This window comes from Myodes glareolus, chromosome 4 (genome assembly GCF_982192425.1).
Source record: "Myodes glareolus chromosome 4, mMyoGla1.1, whole genome shotgun sequence".
NCBI lineage: Eukaryota > Metazoa > Chordata > Mammalia > Rodentia > Cricetidae > Myodes > Myodes glareolus.
The window spans coordinates 114,610,727-114,626,672 of record NC_142029.1 but is presented as its reverse complement, the minus strand read 5'-3'; the positions used below and the strand labels follow the sequence as shown (position 1 = coordinate 114,626,672).

At 35.9% G+C, this 15,946-nt stretch overlaps 1 protein-coding gene across 1 annotated transcript in view; it reads right to left on the bottom strand.

Moving 5' to 3' along the window:
* Cntn5 (contactin 5) overlaps positions 1-15,946 on the bottom strand; it is a 1,188,481-nt gene that overhangs the window by 984,393 nt on the left and 188,142 nt on the right. The gene's annotated exons all lie outside the window — the stretch shown is intronic.

The following is a 15,946-nucleotide window of genomic DNA, read 5'->3' as shown; positions in this document are numbered from 1 at the left end:
CCCCATGACCAGGTAAGCAGGCAAAGGCGCCTGCTCTCGACTCTGATGATTTGAGTTTGATTTGTAGGTCTAATATGCAGATGGATAGAATCTAATCATCTAGTCTTGAAAACTGTCATCTGACCTCCATACACGCACTGTGGCATGTGTACACACATACATACCCACACACACACAATAAAAAAAGGAGGCTGACGATTTGGGACCTTTCCTAAAACCATAGATTTAAAAATTGTCAAATGCTATAGTGAAATTCAGAAATGTCACAAGGCTTTCCAGAGCTTCTGTGATCATTGGTGCAATCTAAGTATCTGGTTTATATAGGAAATCAATCTTAATTTTAGAATATCCTTCAGGAGACTTCAAGGGAATAGGCATATAGAGAAAGGCTCCCCAGGTGCTAGGCAGATGAATGGATAGTTCTGGAAACTGATTAAAATGTGCTGAACATCAACTTCTGTGATTTGGCCTATGGAGATTCTATATTACAACAACTTAGCGCTTCATATTTCTACCACAGTTGCAGCATAAGATATCAAATTAAAAGTTAATTAAAATTTTAACTTCCAACAAAAAGGTTTTTTTGCTCAAATATATGTATGTGTATACAAATATAAGTTAAAAATTTTGTCATTGTCCATAAGTCTAGCCATGAGTTATAGGGCACATGGAATGAACGTTCTATATACTCATTTCTTTGTGTGAATAATTTCACTTGTCACTATGAATGTTTTAGCATGACATCATCTGGTGACTACATCTTTTATTATCAATTCGATGACATGGTAAGTTTCAAGATAAATAAAAGCTGTGACCTCTAAAAGTTCTGACCTTTCTGTAATCTTTAACTTGCAAAATAGATTAAGTATAAGTAGACCTGCTTTAATGATAAAACAATTCAGTGATGTTAACAGGATTCTGGACCTGGTGGTAAAGAACTTTTAATCTACAGTACTCAGGAGGCTAAGACGGAAAGATTCTGTTGAAGAGTCAAGGAATAGTATATAGAAACATAGGTTCCAGAAGAAGGAATGTAAAAATATAGAAACATAAAGTTGTAAGCTCAAATATATTTTAGGAAAAATAAATAAATAAAGTGACAGCCAAAGCTAAACTTTAACAAACACTTTCTGCCTTCAGAGCAGACATCCTGGCAGCCACTGTGTTGAGAAGTAAACTTTTAACAACTGTCTCCTGACTTCCAGTTTCCCAGCTATGCAAGTACTAGGGACAAAGGTTAGCTTCTAATGCTTGTCTCTATGGGACCCTCTGCTTGTATTCCCTTCAGTTTTAACTGTCCCCTATGTGACTCTACTCTCTGCCTTACATTCTCTCAGAGACAGTGAAAAGAGGCTGTGTCAGCCATAGGCTTTTGTAAACATCATAAGCTAACATCTTAACATCCTATAACCAAAAGTTGTGAAACTTAAAATGCAATGTGACGTTAAGTATGACCTCAAGGTTTAAGCCTGACCTCAAGGTTGCAAAAGCTCTTTGACCCACACCTGGAGTTGATTTTACTATAAAAAGAGGCCCAAACCCAGCCCCCATTGCCACAGCTACATAAGTTCGATCTCTGACTGTGGTCACAGTTATAGCTGATAATCTTTGTGTGCCCCACGGTGATTTTTTTTCCTTTTTCTGGAATAAAGTTTGTTTCTGGCTTAATAGACTTTGTAGATCTGTCCCCCATCTTTGTGCAGCACCAGGACCCAACATTTTTTTCAAGCCATGCCTGGACTACAGAGAGGAGCCTAAGCAGCAGAGAGAAATATAAGGAAGAGACATAGAGGTTTGCTTGAGTCACGAGGCCCCAGTAAAGTAAAGAAAGAACAAAAATAATGCTTACTACAGAGTTACTTTGATCAATTTTGTTTTTAGTAGTGAAAACCAGGAAGTTCTCAAGCTTTGGGAAAGACATTGGGGGTGTTTAATGAATACTATATTTATTACTTTGACAGTCAAAAATATACGTGAAAACTCATCAGATAACCTCAGGTTTAAAACAATTGCCAGGGGGTGGGGGGCAGGTAGGGCATGAATAAAAGATGTCTCAGGGCTGGAAGAAAGCTTGGTAGAGGATGTGTGTGCTGTGTAACCAAGACAGGGATTAAATATCCATATAACAAGCCAGTTGCTGCCCATTTCAGTCCTATTGCCAGGAATTTGGATTTAATATTTGGAAGGTAGGTGGTTTGGGTAAAAGACTTCTTTATCTTAAATGTCTTTGGCTGTGTATTAGGAACAGTTTTATTCTGATTGGTGTTATTATGAACATTCAGTTCCATAAAATAACATACAAAGTCATTTCTAGTGGTTAGCATCACATTTTTATCAAGAGGCCTTTCACACAAGCACCAGCCCTTTTTCTTTTCCTATGACACCCAAAACATCTTTTTCCTGTGAATCTTTTATCAATTGTGGGTTAAGTCAATTTCCTGCTGCTCATATCAAATTTTACTTGCTTTAACATGTTCTAAACATCTATGAATAACTATGAACTAAATATTATTAGAAAACTACAGAGGTACATAAAGGAATTCTAAATAATGTAGGTTTGTGTTTAGATTACAAAATCCACTAATTCAATGTAAACTTTATTCTTTCTACAAATTTATACTCTTATTTTAATTACTCAATAATGCCTGAACATAAACCATTGAGGTAAATCATCTGACTTCAGGACGTTTGGAGAGAATATATTTTTGATGAGGTGCACAATTCTTTTCCATTAATAAACACATATAATATGCTTATAGTATCATTTATTTACTAATTTTATTTTGATAACATAATTTATGTTAACCACTAAGACTTGTGGAATAATTGTAATTAAGACAACTCCAGAGCTTTTACTGTCCAGATGGCAGTGATGGTCAAGTTCAAACTTGCCATTTATAATGTAAACTAGCTGTAATTCCTCCTGTTTATAGTGCAAACAAACTGTGATACAAACTAACTGTTTTTAATGGGAACAAGCTGATTGTAACCCAGGCTAACTATTTACAGTGCGAATAAGCTGTTTATGGTACAAACTAACTTATAATTCCCGCCCCAAACAGAAGCTCTTCATTCTTCTCATCTTGATGGTAGGCCCGACTGACACAGCAAATGGGAAACTCAGTAGCTAAATAGTTCTAAGTATTTATTACACAACAGAGACAGTTCTTTAACAATCCAAATACTTGACATTTGCGTCAGTGTAAACAGTCTGTATATCCAGATACTGAATGAATGAACAGAAGCCACTGATACTGTGTCTCGATCGGGTGCCGGTCATTCTTCAACCTGTTTTGCAATGTATCTCTCGCTTTATAGTTTTTCACAGAAGCAATATGTAATGTGTCTGAAAATTTATGTTCTCTACAAATTTGCAAAAGAAGAAAATACCTCTTGTTGATATGGAAATATGAAGTTTTAACCTATAAATATTTGTTTATTTAATATGTTCCAAAACTAATACAGAGATTTACTTATTATAAAAAAGTCTCAGCAGCAATATAAAATTCCTTATGTTTGGAAAGAAACATTGGAGAAATACATGAAAACTCAACTAAGCCATACACAAATAAAAATTACTCTGTTTATGATTTTATCATGCCAAAACACATAATATTTTGAGTGCTGATTATGTACTCATCAAATTAATAATCCAAAACTCTTTATTTTGCTAGGCTAATGAAGGGATATACATTTTACTGGGCTCTGCTGGTTTCCTGAATACCCATGTGAATATTTAATACCACCTGGCAAAATGAAAGCTGATTTAAAATTGTATACCTGTTTACATATTCACCTCTGGTGCATTTATTTAATTTATTGGTTTTATATATCAGTAAGTTGCTATTAAGCAGTCTAAAATACTTTAAAAGAACTCCCATTGGGAAAAACATTCGTTGATTTGTATATTATAGAACCTATTTCATCCATATTTCTATATTCTTTTTCTGGTGGCTCTTTCTAACTCAAAATAGTGTTATTTGTTGAATGACCTTCATTAACAGTTCGAATTTTGTCTAGCCTGGCTTCCTAACATAACTGCATGAATATTTTTACACAGGTCTCCAGAATTCCTGTTATCTATATCTCTCAGCCATGTTTAAACTTTAGTTTCAAGCTAGGCATGCACAGGTGACTGATTGCACAGACATTGCCCAATAAAATGTACATTATAGAAAAAGACTTCTTATCAAACATTCTGATTGATCTTTTTAAAAAAATATTCTCTTTCTTCTTGGATAAAGGTTTGACTTTTTTTCTGACAGAATTTTAACTACTGCTAAACCTCATTAAGAAAATAATTTCTTATTCAAGATATTGTGTTATTGTTCATATAACATAGAATGACTAATTTAAATAATATATATTTAATTGGCAAAATCATAAAGATTATGCATTTTTTATATAGTGAATTTCTCATTTACATTTTGTGATCATATTTTGCTATATTGTAATTTGGCAATATCTTTTCTTCTCGCATATGTTACAGCCAGGTCACAGCTGCAGCTTCCTCTCTCTTCTCCCCTCCCAATCTCCCCATTGACTCCTCATTTCCCTTTAGAAAAGGGCAGACCTTCGAGAGATGTCAACCAAACAGGGCATATCAAATTGTAATAAGACTAAGGATCTTCCCTCATATTAAGTTGGACAAGGCAACCCAAAAGAACAAAAGGGCTCTCAAAAGCAAACAAAAGTGTCAGACTCTTCTCCCACCGTTACAAGTCCCACAAGAAGAAGAAGCTATGCAACTGTTACATATACATAGAGGACTGAGGTCAATCCCACGCAAGCTCCTTGATTGTTCAGTCTCTGTGAGTCACTATGAACTCAGCTCAGTTGATTCTGTGGGTTTTCTTGTGGTGTCCTTGACCCTTTTGCTCCTTTCTCTGCCTTTTGTTCAGGATTATCTGAGCTCCACCTAATGTTTGACTGAGGTCTCTGTATCTGTTTCCATTACTTGGTTGATAGAGCTTCTCTAGTGATCACTATATTAGATTCTTGTTTACTAAAACAGCAGAATATCATTTTATTGTCTATTTTTTGGTTTTGCTTTTCTTTTTGTTAGTTATTTTTGGTTCTATCCTAGGTCTCTGAGATATCCTGTCTCTTATTCCTGATCCTCCAGATAGCCCACAGGGATGGATCGGCTGCCTCTTATGGTATGGGTCTCAAGCTGGACGATTCATTGGTAGTCCAGCCCCACAATTTCTGTACCACCTCTACTTATCCCAGTATATCTTGGAGATAAAACAAATTATAGATCAAAGTCTTTGTGGCTGCGATTGTGTCTCAGTCCCTACACTGGAAGTCTTGCCTCAATACAGGAGATTGCAAGCTCAGGTGCCAAATTCCCAGTTGCTAGGAGTCTTAGCTATGGCTACTCTTGAATGTTCCTGGGAATTTCAATTGAGCTAGGTTTTTAGCTTGTCCCTGAGATGCTCCAGAATTCCAGTCATGTCTCTCAGTATTCTCTTCCTCCACTCTCTCTCCACTTGATCCCTCCTGTTCCTGTCCCCAGCCACCATCAGTCTACCCACAATACATATGTTATTTCCCCTTCCCAAGGAGATTCATGCACCCTCCCTGATAGAGGAGTTTACCCAATTATATTCTGTTTATGGGGCGTGTTGCCCTTAGGCTAAAGCTTACCTATAAACCTGGCAAGTGCACTCCCGCTAGCTCTCTCTCGCCTGGCTCCTGCGTCAGGATGGATCGTTTGGATTCTGGTGTAAACTGATGTAAGTCTTACTTCTGTTTATTAAAGCTGTATATTTTGTATTAAGATAGTCTGGGGACTTTTCATTACCTATCGCCCTGCGACATCACCTCCCCCTTGAGCCTTCCTCATTTCCTAGTCTTTATGGATCTTTGGTCTACTTTATACCTAATATCCATTTTTTGAGTGACTGAGGGCATACCATGTTTGTCTTTCTGAGTCTGAGCTAATTTTTTGCTAGAGCCATCCATTTGCCTGCAAATTTTGTGATTTTTTTTAACAGATGAATAATACTCTATTTCACAGCAATCATTGGTCAATGATATCACTCCACATCAATGAACTCAATTCCCCAATGAAAAGACACAGAGTAACAGAACAGATGCGAAAACAGGAACCATCCATCTGTTGCGTACAAGAAACACACCTCAACATCAAAGACAGACATTACCTCAGAGTAAAACATTTTCCAAGCAAATAGACCTATGAAGCAAGCTAGTGTAGCTCTTCTAATATCTAACAAAAGAGACTTCAAATCAACATTAATCAAAAGAGATAGGGAAGGGACACTTCATGCTCATCAAGTTCACCAAGATGACATCTCAATTCCGAAGTCTATGTCCCAAATGCAAGGACACCCACAATTGTAAAAGAAACATTACTGAAGCTCAAATCACACATTGGATTCCACATGTTAATAGTGAGAGACTTCAGCACTCCACTCTCACAAATGCACAGGTCATTCAGACAGAAAACAAGCAGAGAAATAATGGAGTTAATAGACATTATGACGCAAATGATCCTAACAGATATTGACAGAACATTTCACCTCAGCACAAAAGAATATACTTTCTTCTTAGCTCCTTGTGGAACTTTCTCCAAAACAGACCACATACTCAGTCATAAAGTATGTCTCAACAGACACAAGAAAATTGAAATAACACCCTGTATTCTATCAGACCACCATGGATTAAAGTTGGATATCAACAACAATGAAAACAGCAGAAAGTTTACAAGTTTATGGCAACTGAACAACTCTAAAGGACTACTAAGTCAACATCGAACCAAAAAAGGGAAATTGAAGACTTCCTATAATTCAATGAAAATGAATGCATACCATACCAAAACTTTTGGGACACAATGAAAACTGTGCTAAAAAACAAAACTCATAACATTAAGTATCATCACAAAAACATTTCAAGAGATCACATATTAGCTACTTAGTGGCATCCCTGAAAGTTCTAGAATAAAAAGAAGCAAGCATGCCCAGGAGGAGCAGACAGCAGGAAATAATCAAATTGAGTGCTGAAGTCAATAAAATAGAAACAAAGAGAACAAATACACTGAATCAATGAAACAAAGAGTTGGATATTTGAGAAAATCAACAGGCTAGACAAACCCTTATCCAAACTAACTGTCACAGAGAGAATATCCAAATTAATATCAGAAATGAAAATAGAGACGTAATCACAGACACAGAGAAAATCCAAGGAATCATTGTTATACATCAAACACCCATACTCAACAAAATTAGTAAATCTAAGCTCTGTCTTTTGTTGGAATAAAACAGTATAAGTTATTATTTCTTTTTGGCCACCAATATAGCCTCCCAGACCCGGGAACCTGGAAGTATATCTCACAGTAAACTGTGTTTTTAATTAGCCATACCCTTCTTATTGAGGCATTACCAAAGACTCACATACACAGAAAGGCAGTCGACACAACTTGACAGATAATGTGCAAATAGCCCATTTTCTTTGTATTTCCTAGCAGACTATTACTTCTGATATGAGACTTTTTAAGGAACATACAAAATTGAGTAGTAACTAAAATACTATCCTGGAAAAGTTTATCTGCCTCCTTTGTATACTTAAATAACAAAATTATCACTGCATTTAATTTCAATAAAATTTAAATTTAGAGTACCTTTTAATAGTTTAATAGTTTTATTATCAACCAAAACTTTAAAACTTTACTCACAAGGAATCCTAAAATACTGTCAATTGTGTCATATTTTACTTGCTCTCTTGCCCAACTAAGCTAAACTGCAAATACAAAATATTAGAAATGTAATGGGATTTGTATTAGTGTAGAAAATAAAAATTTTGGTTCTCTCTTCCTGTTGTTCTGAAGAGGCAAGCAAGTCTCTGCCTTTCTCTCTCTGTCTCTCTCTCTGTCTTTCTCTCTGTCTCTCTGTCTCTCTCTGTCTCTCTCTGTCTCTCTGTCTCTGTCTCTGTCTCTGTCTCTCTCTCTCTCTCACACACACACACACACACACACATTTTCCTCCCCTTTTACCCTTTCCTCAATTAACTCCTCACCTAAGCTCTAAAAAAGAGAAAAAAAGGACTTAGGATATTTGGACGAAGGATAAGTGGTTTCCAATGAATGATTTCCTTAGCAATTTGTTATCAGAGATATGAATCTAGCCAAAGCAAATTCTCTTGATTAGATTTCTTCTATCATAACATCATGCCTTCCATGGATAGCTATCTCAGAGTTAAATATATGAATATATGAGTTATATAGGAAGAATAAACTCTGTCATACCAAGATGAAATCTAATAGAAGTATATCAAAACAGTAAGCTCTCATATATAGATGAAATTTAACAGAAGCATATCAGAATTGAAAGCAAAAAATAACTATGACACAAAGAAATAACAAACATTTCCCATTTTCTTAGATTTTTGAAACAAGTCACATGCAGTTTTATTAGAAAGGAGACTGATGTCAAAGACATAATAAGTAGTGTTCACACACTATTTGAAATACATCAATAGATTAATAATTTATCACATCTAAGCATTTTTAGGATTTAATATCTTTATATATTTCCAGCTATTGCACTAGCATTGGGCATTAATCAACATCCAATGAATTTATAATATGGAGTAATGACTAAGTGAACTCAGCATTACAGAGCTGTTCCAAAGTGTTCTCGGTAGAGTGTAGTAGTCTGTTATGCAGGCAGTGAAGTTGGGTAATTGATTATGGGAAGACGAACTCTCACTGTTTGCTGCTCCATCTACTATATTTATGCCAAGACAATGTCAATTTTACTTCTCAATGAAGCCATCACAATGATGCAAGACCACACTGTGGTCCAACACTGAGAAACTAGTAAGGCCTCTAGAGGAATTTTGTTCCACATTCTACAAGGCAGATGGTTAAATTAGGATGTGTCTCTGCTACATGAAGCATCTTTTCTTGGGCCACACCTTATTACAGCCTATCTAAATGCAGAGCAAGCAACTGTGCCTTAGTAGATATACATAACTGGGGGTTACTATTTATAGAGATTTGGGTCATACTGCCCATGCCTGGAAAATTCTTTCACCCCATCTCTAAAAACTTGAATAGAGTGGAAGTTTCCCACGGTATTTGAATAATTTTTCTCTCAGATTATATACTACTATCATAAATATTAGATCTGATATATTAGAATTTTTTACCCCAGTTACTTCAAATGAAAAAAAAGGAAATTTTCTACTACTGAGAAATATTTTGAATTTTGAATAATTCAATAATCTCTAAAGAATTAGAATATCCCTAGTATGCAATTCATGCTCAATGATTTGCTATAATAATTGCACTGTTGTGTCTTTCATTGCTCTTGGTTAATGTTTGCCTTCCTTTGTCAATTAATTGGTCACAGTTATTAAATGCTTAAAATGTTTTCTTTTGTGTAGTATACTGAGCACATTAATATCTTGATACATCTGTTATAATCACCTTCGCTTCTTATTTGATGATAAGGAAAGGGCAGAGTTAAGTAAACCACACTTTCTGGGAAATCACTCTGGTCCTTTGCTCTTTCCATTCACACTGCTCACACAGGGACAGGAAAGGTTGGTAGCTCCATGGCATAATCAAAAGAACTTCTGAAAGGCAACTCCTGGGTTATGAGAGACTCGAGAATGTAGAAAATTATATACAAAGTTTTGTATATTTGAGGATACTATTGAAATGTGTCATTTCAGCATTCTGAGTTTTTCTAGACCCAAGGAAGGCACAGTTAAAATCCCTTCCAGGGGACTAGAAAGACAGAGAAGCAGCTAAGAGCCTCAGCTGCCTTTGCAGAGGACCCAAGTTCCATGTTCAGTTCTTGACACTCTCAAGGGGCACCTCATGGTCGCCCAAAGCTCCAGCAGGATCCGACAGTTTCTGGCCTCTGTACCCATTGGGCATAATTCACACACACACACACACACAGAGAGAGAGAGAGAGAGAGAGAGAGAGAGAGAGAGAGAGAGAGAGAGAGAGAGAGAGCGCTTAAATTACAGTAAAGTGTTAGTAAATAAATTATCTTTCAGCCTCAAACTTAACAGAAATTAACAGTATGTGGGCTGTTACTATGTTTATCCTCTAATACAGAAATAGTCTAATTCTTCAAAGGAATTACTAAAAATTATACACAATTCAAATTATTGTTAAGTGAATTCTAGACTACTGTTGTTTTATCTTTCAGTACCTTCTCCACGAAGACTTCAGCCTCCAATTACCTGTGGTCAATGCAATACTTGATTGTTCACTCTGAAATCTATTTCCACTCGGCAAGTGTAAAGAACCTGCCAGTTTGCTATTTGTGTCTTTCGAGCAGCATTTCTGTGCTAAGTCTTTTATGGTAGAGAGCTGTGAGATCTGAGGATCTACACTTGGTCTTCCCGTCCAGTAGCTTTTAGGATTCCCTGCCTCCCTCGCTGTGCCCTATGCCTTTGAAGACATTTTTAGGGACATACAAAGCTTCCATTTTGATATCATCGCTGCTTCCCTAGAACCTGTAATTGGCACCACTTGCACTGCCGTTCTATTTAATGATAGCTAGCTGTCCTATGGAAATATAAATCTGAACTCACTATTAAACTGTAAGCCTTCTGCCATTAACCTGTAAATCTCAGGCACTAGAGCCAAGTTGATCACACAGTCTGCCTGCCAATTCCAGAAGGCTCTGGTGGCCGATAGCCATAGTCTGTCCAGTCTATAGCAGATAATGTATAATGAAAGTAAATGATGTGTGGAAAGTATATGCAGCATTACTATGATGTCTGTAAAGATGACGAATAACTGGATTGGGCAGAATCAACTGCTTTGAATAAAATGTAAAATGTGTTCCTCGGATGGTGCCACCTTCCCAACCAAGTTTGAGATGAGAAAAAATGACCTAGAATCAAGCAAATTCATAATTATCACACCTCTTGGGCCATACACAAGTAATTTATGTTCAATGTGTTGAATTAATGAGTACAAAGATGGCGTGAAGTCATGCTAGTCTTTGCCTGCTTCTCATATGAGTTTGTTCAGGACCCGGAAACAGCAGGTCAGCCTTTCAGATCAAAGAGTTCTCAGTCTTGTCAGTTTTGTCCCCTAGAGAATATTTTTTCACGGTTATATGTTTGACTTACTACTAGGAACCTTGTGAACAGAGGTAGGGAATTCGCCTAAGTATCTTTCAATACTATAGCTTCCTATATACTCTCCAACAAAGACTTATCTGACCCGAAATGTTAATGTAGATGGTGATAATGCAGTTTATATGAGCAAATAAAATTTAACTTTGTCTGGTAAAATGGCTCAGCGGGTAAAGGCACTTGCTGTCAATCCTGAGGACAAAGCTTAACACACACATGGTACTAAGAGAAAATAGAATGTTGCAGGTTTCCCTTCACTTTCTACACAGTTGTGCCATGTATGTCGCTCCCCATGATAACATATATGTTATAAAATTTGGACTTCATCTAATGCAGTGTAATGGGATAAAGTCAGGCTATTTTCTGCTATCTGTTCAAAGATATTTGCTCATCACTGCTGTCCAAAGCTTACATAATTATTTATGTAATTAAAATAAAAATCACTCACATATGGAAAGGAACATGATTACAGATGCACCTTAGGACATAAGTCTTATTCGAGTTTCTACCAGAGTTAATAGCAATTACAAACATTTAAAGATCAACCCTAAAATCAAAGCTATGTACTTTTAACTTAAACACATATGTGAAGCAGTTAAGAACTTGAGTGCATTTAATAAAATTAATATTTGAGTAACAAAAGCATAACTAATTTTGTAAGTGACTTTGCACTATTCTGTAATGATGTTTTACTGAAAGTTATCCAGGTGTCTAACTTCTCATTCACAGTTCATTCAACCAGTGTTTGATGTGTATGACCTAAGGGCTCAAGAATAGCTGCTCATGTCTCTAAAAGCTTGTGTTGAAATGAAGGATCTCAGATCACAGAGAGGATGCACACAGCACTCCAGTGAGATCAGCTTAAACCCCATCAGACTGCAGCACGGCAGCAGTTCTCAGACCTTTATCAGCCTGTGAATCACTTGAAGGTACAGCTTGCAGGATGATGCGTACCAAAGAACGCGGTTTAAGAGGAGTGGATAGGACCCTGAAGTTCAAACAAACTTAGGGTAATGTAACTGATTGCCACAATAGTTTCAGAAATATCAGTTTGTTTTTAGAGTTCCCTGAGTTTAATGCTAGACAACTCAAGAGGGAAAGGCTAAAGTCTTAGTTGTCATGCATAGTACTGCTCACTTGTTAGTTCAACATGTATCTGCCCAGAGGGTGTGGTATTGTGGTAAAAATTATGAATGAAACAGAAAAACTGTTAAACTTTATATGACAGTGGGAAGAGACCAGCAATATATTATTAGTACCCATGCAGAAGGTACAATAATAGTTGTGAAAGTGAATGTAGTAATTTAAGATTTATTTAATATGATTTAAGAATTTCTTATATTGAGATGTTCTCCACCATATGTCTCTCTGAGGATTCATGATTCTGTCATACAATGTTGGAATGTTAATGGATTCCAGACTTATGAACCCAGTGTTTTGTTTCGAACAACATCATATCGTGTTCTCTCTCTTTAAATATAACTATATATATATTTGAAAAATATATGATTTTTGTGATTTTTATTTTGACTGCTGTCATTCTTCCTTGTTAAAATCACATATACATTTAGAATTAATTATAATTTTGTGTAATTTCTTGTAACTCCACTATTATGTAACAATGATCGTTTTAAATTTATCTGCTTCAATGATAAAGATAACTATGGGGGATCTGTGTTAATACTGCTTTTTATTTGTTTTTAATGTAGGATTCTAAACATGAAAGAGTTGATAAGCATAATTAAAGTAAAATCAATTAAATGAAATAATGTACAAGATTCAAGAGCAACAGAATGTATGAGTTTAAATATTTATTTGCTACAGATTTTCTTGAAATTTTTATATTTTATTGTAAATAGTGTTTAAAGAGATTATAAAACAGTCAGATTGTATTTACTCATAAATTCTTTCTTATAATTGTGAAAAGAACTGTGTTCTATAAGAGAACTTGGAAAACAGAAAAAAAAAAAACCCAACCCAAACAAACTTGACAAACCAGACTGAAAACAGTAACATTTTATTTATCCACATTCATAAGTTTCAACATAATAGCAAAACTGCATGGGTCAATATTTCAATTAGTGTTAACACTGAAGGCAGAAAGAATAACTTCTGCTGGGTGTGAAATTTTACTTATTTCACTTCTCAAATTTTAATCCTATATAACTCATTTTTAGGTGCAATCCCAGTCGTTGAGTGGCTCATTCGGGTCATCAATCCCAATGGAGCAAAACGAAGTTCTCACAGTCAAAGCATGAGAAACAGGGCTATCAAAGAAAACAGCATCAGAAGGAAAGTTGGCCAGATCAGAGGGTGAGAGGTCATCTTATGACTCTTAAACACTGCCTGGCATTTTGTGCAATGTGGAGGAAGTGCAAGAAGAGCAATCAACTCCTGACAAGATGAGAGAATAGTGCAAAACTAAGCAAAGTTTTGAAGTAAAGAAGGTTAAATTCTCTCATTGACAAATGTGGATTGCAAAGATTTGCCATTCAAAAAATTCAGTGAATCTGGTATTCTGTTTATTTACATATCGGCAGTCAAGAATAAGAAGAGTAATCACTACCTTAAAAACATCTTAACCTTTGTATTTGATCCTATTGCTATCCTTTAAAGGTGTTTGTTTTCCAGTCATGATGAATACAGATTTTCCCCTAAGTCTGTATATCTGACTGCAAGGATAAGGTGCCATCATTAAAGTGTATAAGCCAACATTTTGTGTAGTGAGACGCTGGCATATAATGGAATCTAGACAGAAATATTGGAGTGCCCTATTTAGTTCCATTGGTGAAGAATACTGCTTGGCAATTGTTTTTTTTAAGTATTTAATGATACAGAACTGAAAATAAGATGAATATGTTTAATGATTTTTAATAATAAAAAGTATGTGTGTTTGACTATGTGTGTGTGTGTGTGTGTGTGTGTGTGTGTGTCCACATGGTGACTACAGAAGCCAGAAGAGAGCATTCAAGCCCTGGAGCAGGAGTGACAAATGGCCTTGAGGTGCCCTGTGTGGTTGCTAGGCACTGAGCTTAACCATTGAGCCATCTCTTTAGCCCCAATATTCAAATCTTATTTATATGACTTTACAGTTTAAGACTGAGATCCACAAAAGAAGTAATAGTGACTCCTAAAGAAAATTACCAAAGATAAGTCCAAGATTTTACTTTGTTTTCTGCCTATAAAGTATTGGTGAGGTTGAGGAAGGAAAATGGTGAGGGGAGAAAGGACTGCAGTTCTCCTAGTCATGGAGGTAGAATATTCTAAGTTGCTCTCAGACATTTTTTCATAGGTTGTAAAAAGTAGAGAAAATGCTTTCTTCCATGAGAGTGAGCTACTTGGTTGTGAGCTAAAGGTCTTTATTTTATCTTCTTGGATAGAGCAGAGAACAAACCCTTCCAAGGTATCAGATAATAGTGGTTCCCTCCTCTTTAACTTGTGGATATTTTTGCATTCTCTTTCCAAATTTTATATTCTAACTCTTCTTCTATATTTCTTTAGAGATGGGCTGTCTATGTTCAGGCTGCAACCAGATCTCTGTCTTCAAATGACTTTCCTTCCTCAGTCTTCAAGTTGCAAGAAGAGCAGAGGCACCACTGCCCGCCTCAGGTAACCAAAACCTTTCAGTATCAACATTATGTGAAACAGAAAGGCAACTCCTGGCAAAACGCAAACTGTTCTATATCAAACTTTGACATATGAGCAACAGGAATTTCAGAAAGCAACACAAAATTAGTTAGAAAAGTACATTGTACATTAGGGCAAGCACGATGTCTCAGGGTGAAAGATACATATTGCAAAGACAGAAGGCCCAAGTTTAATTGCCTCTGCTGGCAAAATGGAAGTCAGAACTAATTCCCCCACATTGTTCTTTGAACTTGACAAGCATACTTATAACCCATGTCACCCCACACTGACAAATAATGCAATAAGTAAAAACTATATATAATGCACTCTTTAATTTGTGATTAAAGATAAATACTACACTGATTTGGCACACATGTGTCACAGTATTAAACATGATTCCACTAGAAATAAGAAGAATCCTAGTTCAAAAAATGCACAGAAGTATTACTAATGAACCTAGAGATAAAATATAACTATAATTGTTTTATATGTTTCTGTAGTCTCTAATATAATCTTTCAGGCTTCTAGATTCATAGTGGTTGACATAATTTGATTAAACTTCTCTGAGTTGCAAGAACGGGTAATAGCGGCTATTTAGACAGACACATATCTTACTGTTTAAAAAAAATCATGATTGGCCTATAAAATTACTTTCCTCTAAAAATTTCTCATTCACCCACAATGTAAAAGAAGTTTACATGTAAAAATAGAAATAACTATACATGCCTATAGTCCCAGCACTTGGGAGGCAGAGGTAGGTGGATCTCTATGAACTCAAGGCCTGCTGGTCTACAAAGAGAGCTTCAGGACTGGTCCCATAGTTACTGAGAAACTCTGTCTCAAAAAAAAAAAGAGAAGAAGTAGCCAAAAATGTGCAAAATGTTATGACTATCATAATATATTATATTTCTTGAGTAGAGACTAACATCATTGGCCACAGTGAATTCTTGTCTTAATAAATATACCATCATTTGAAACTCTAAGAAAATAGAATATATTTTTTCAGTTAAATAATCCTGTCTAAATCTCAACTGAATCCCCTGCTCCTACCAATATCTGACCTATGGCACCCCGATGGGTTGAGTGTTTCTGAAGCCTCACATCTCTGAGAAAACCAGATAAGTACAGGTAAGTTAGCATACCAGAATCTGTATAGACACTGGACACAGACTTCCTTCCGCAGTTTCTCTCC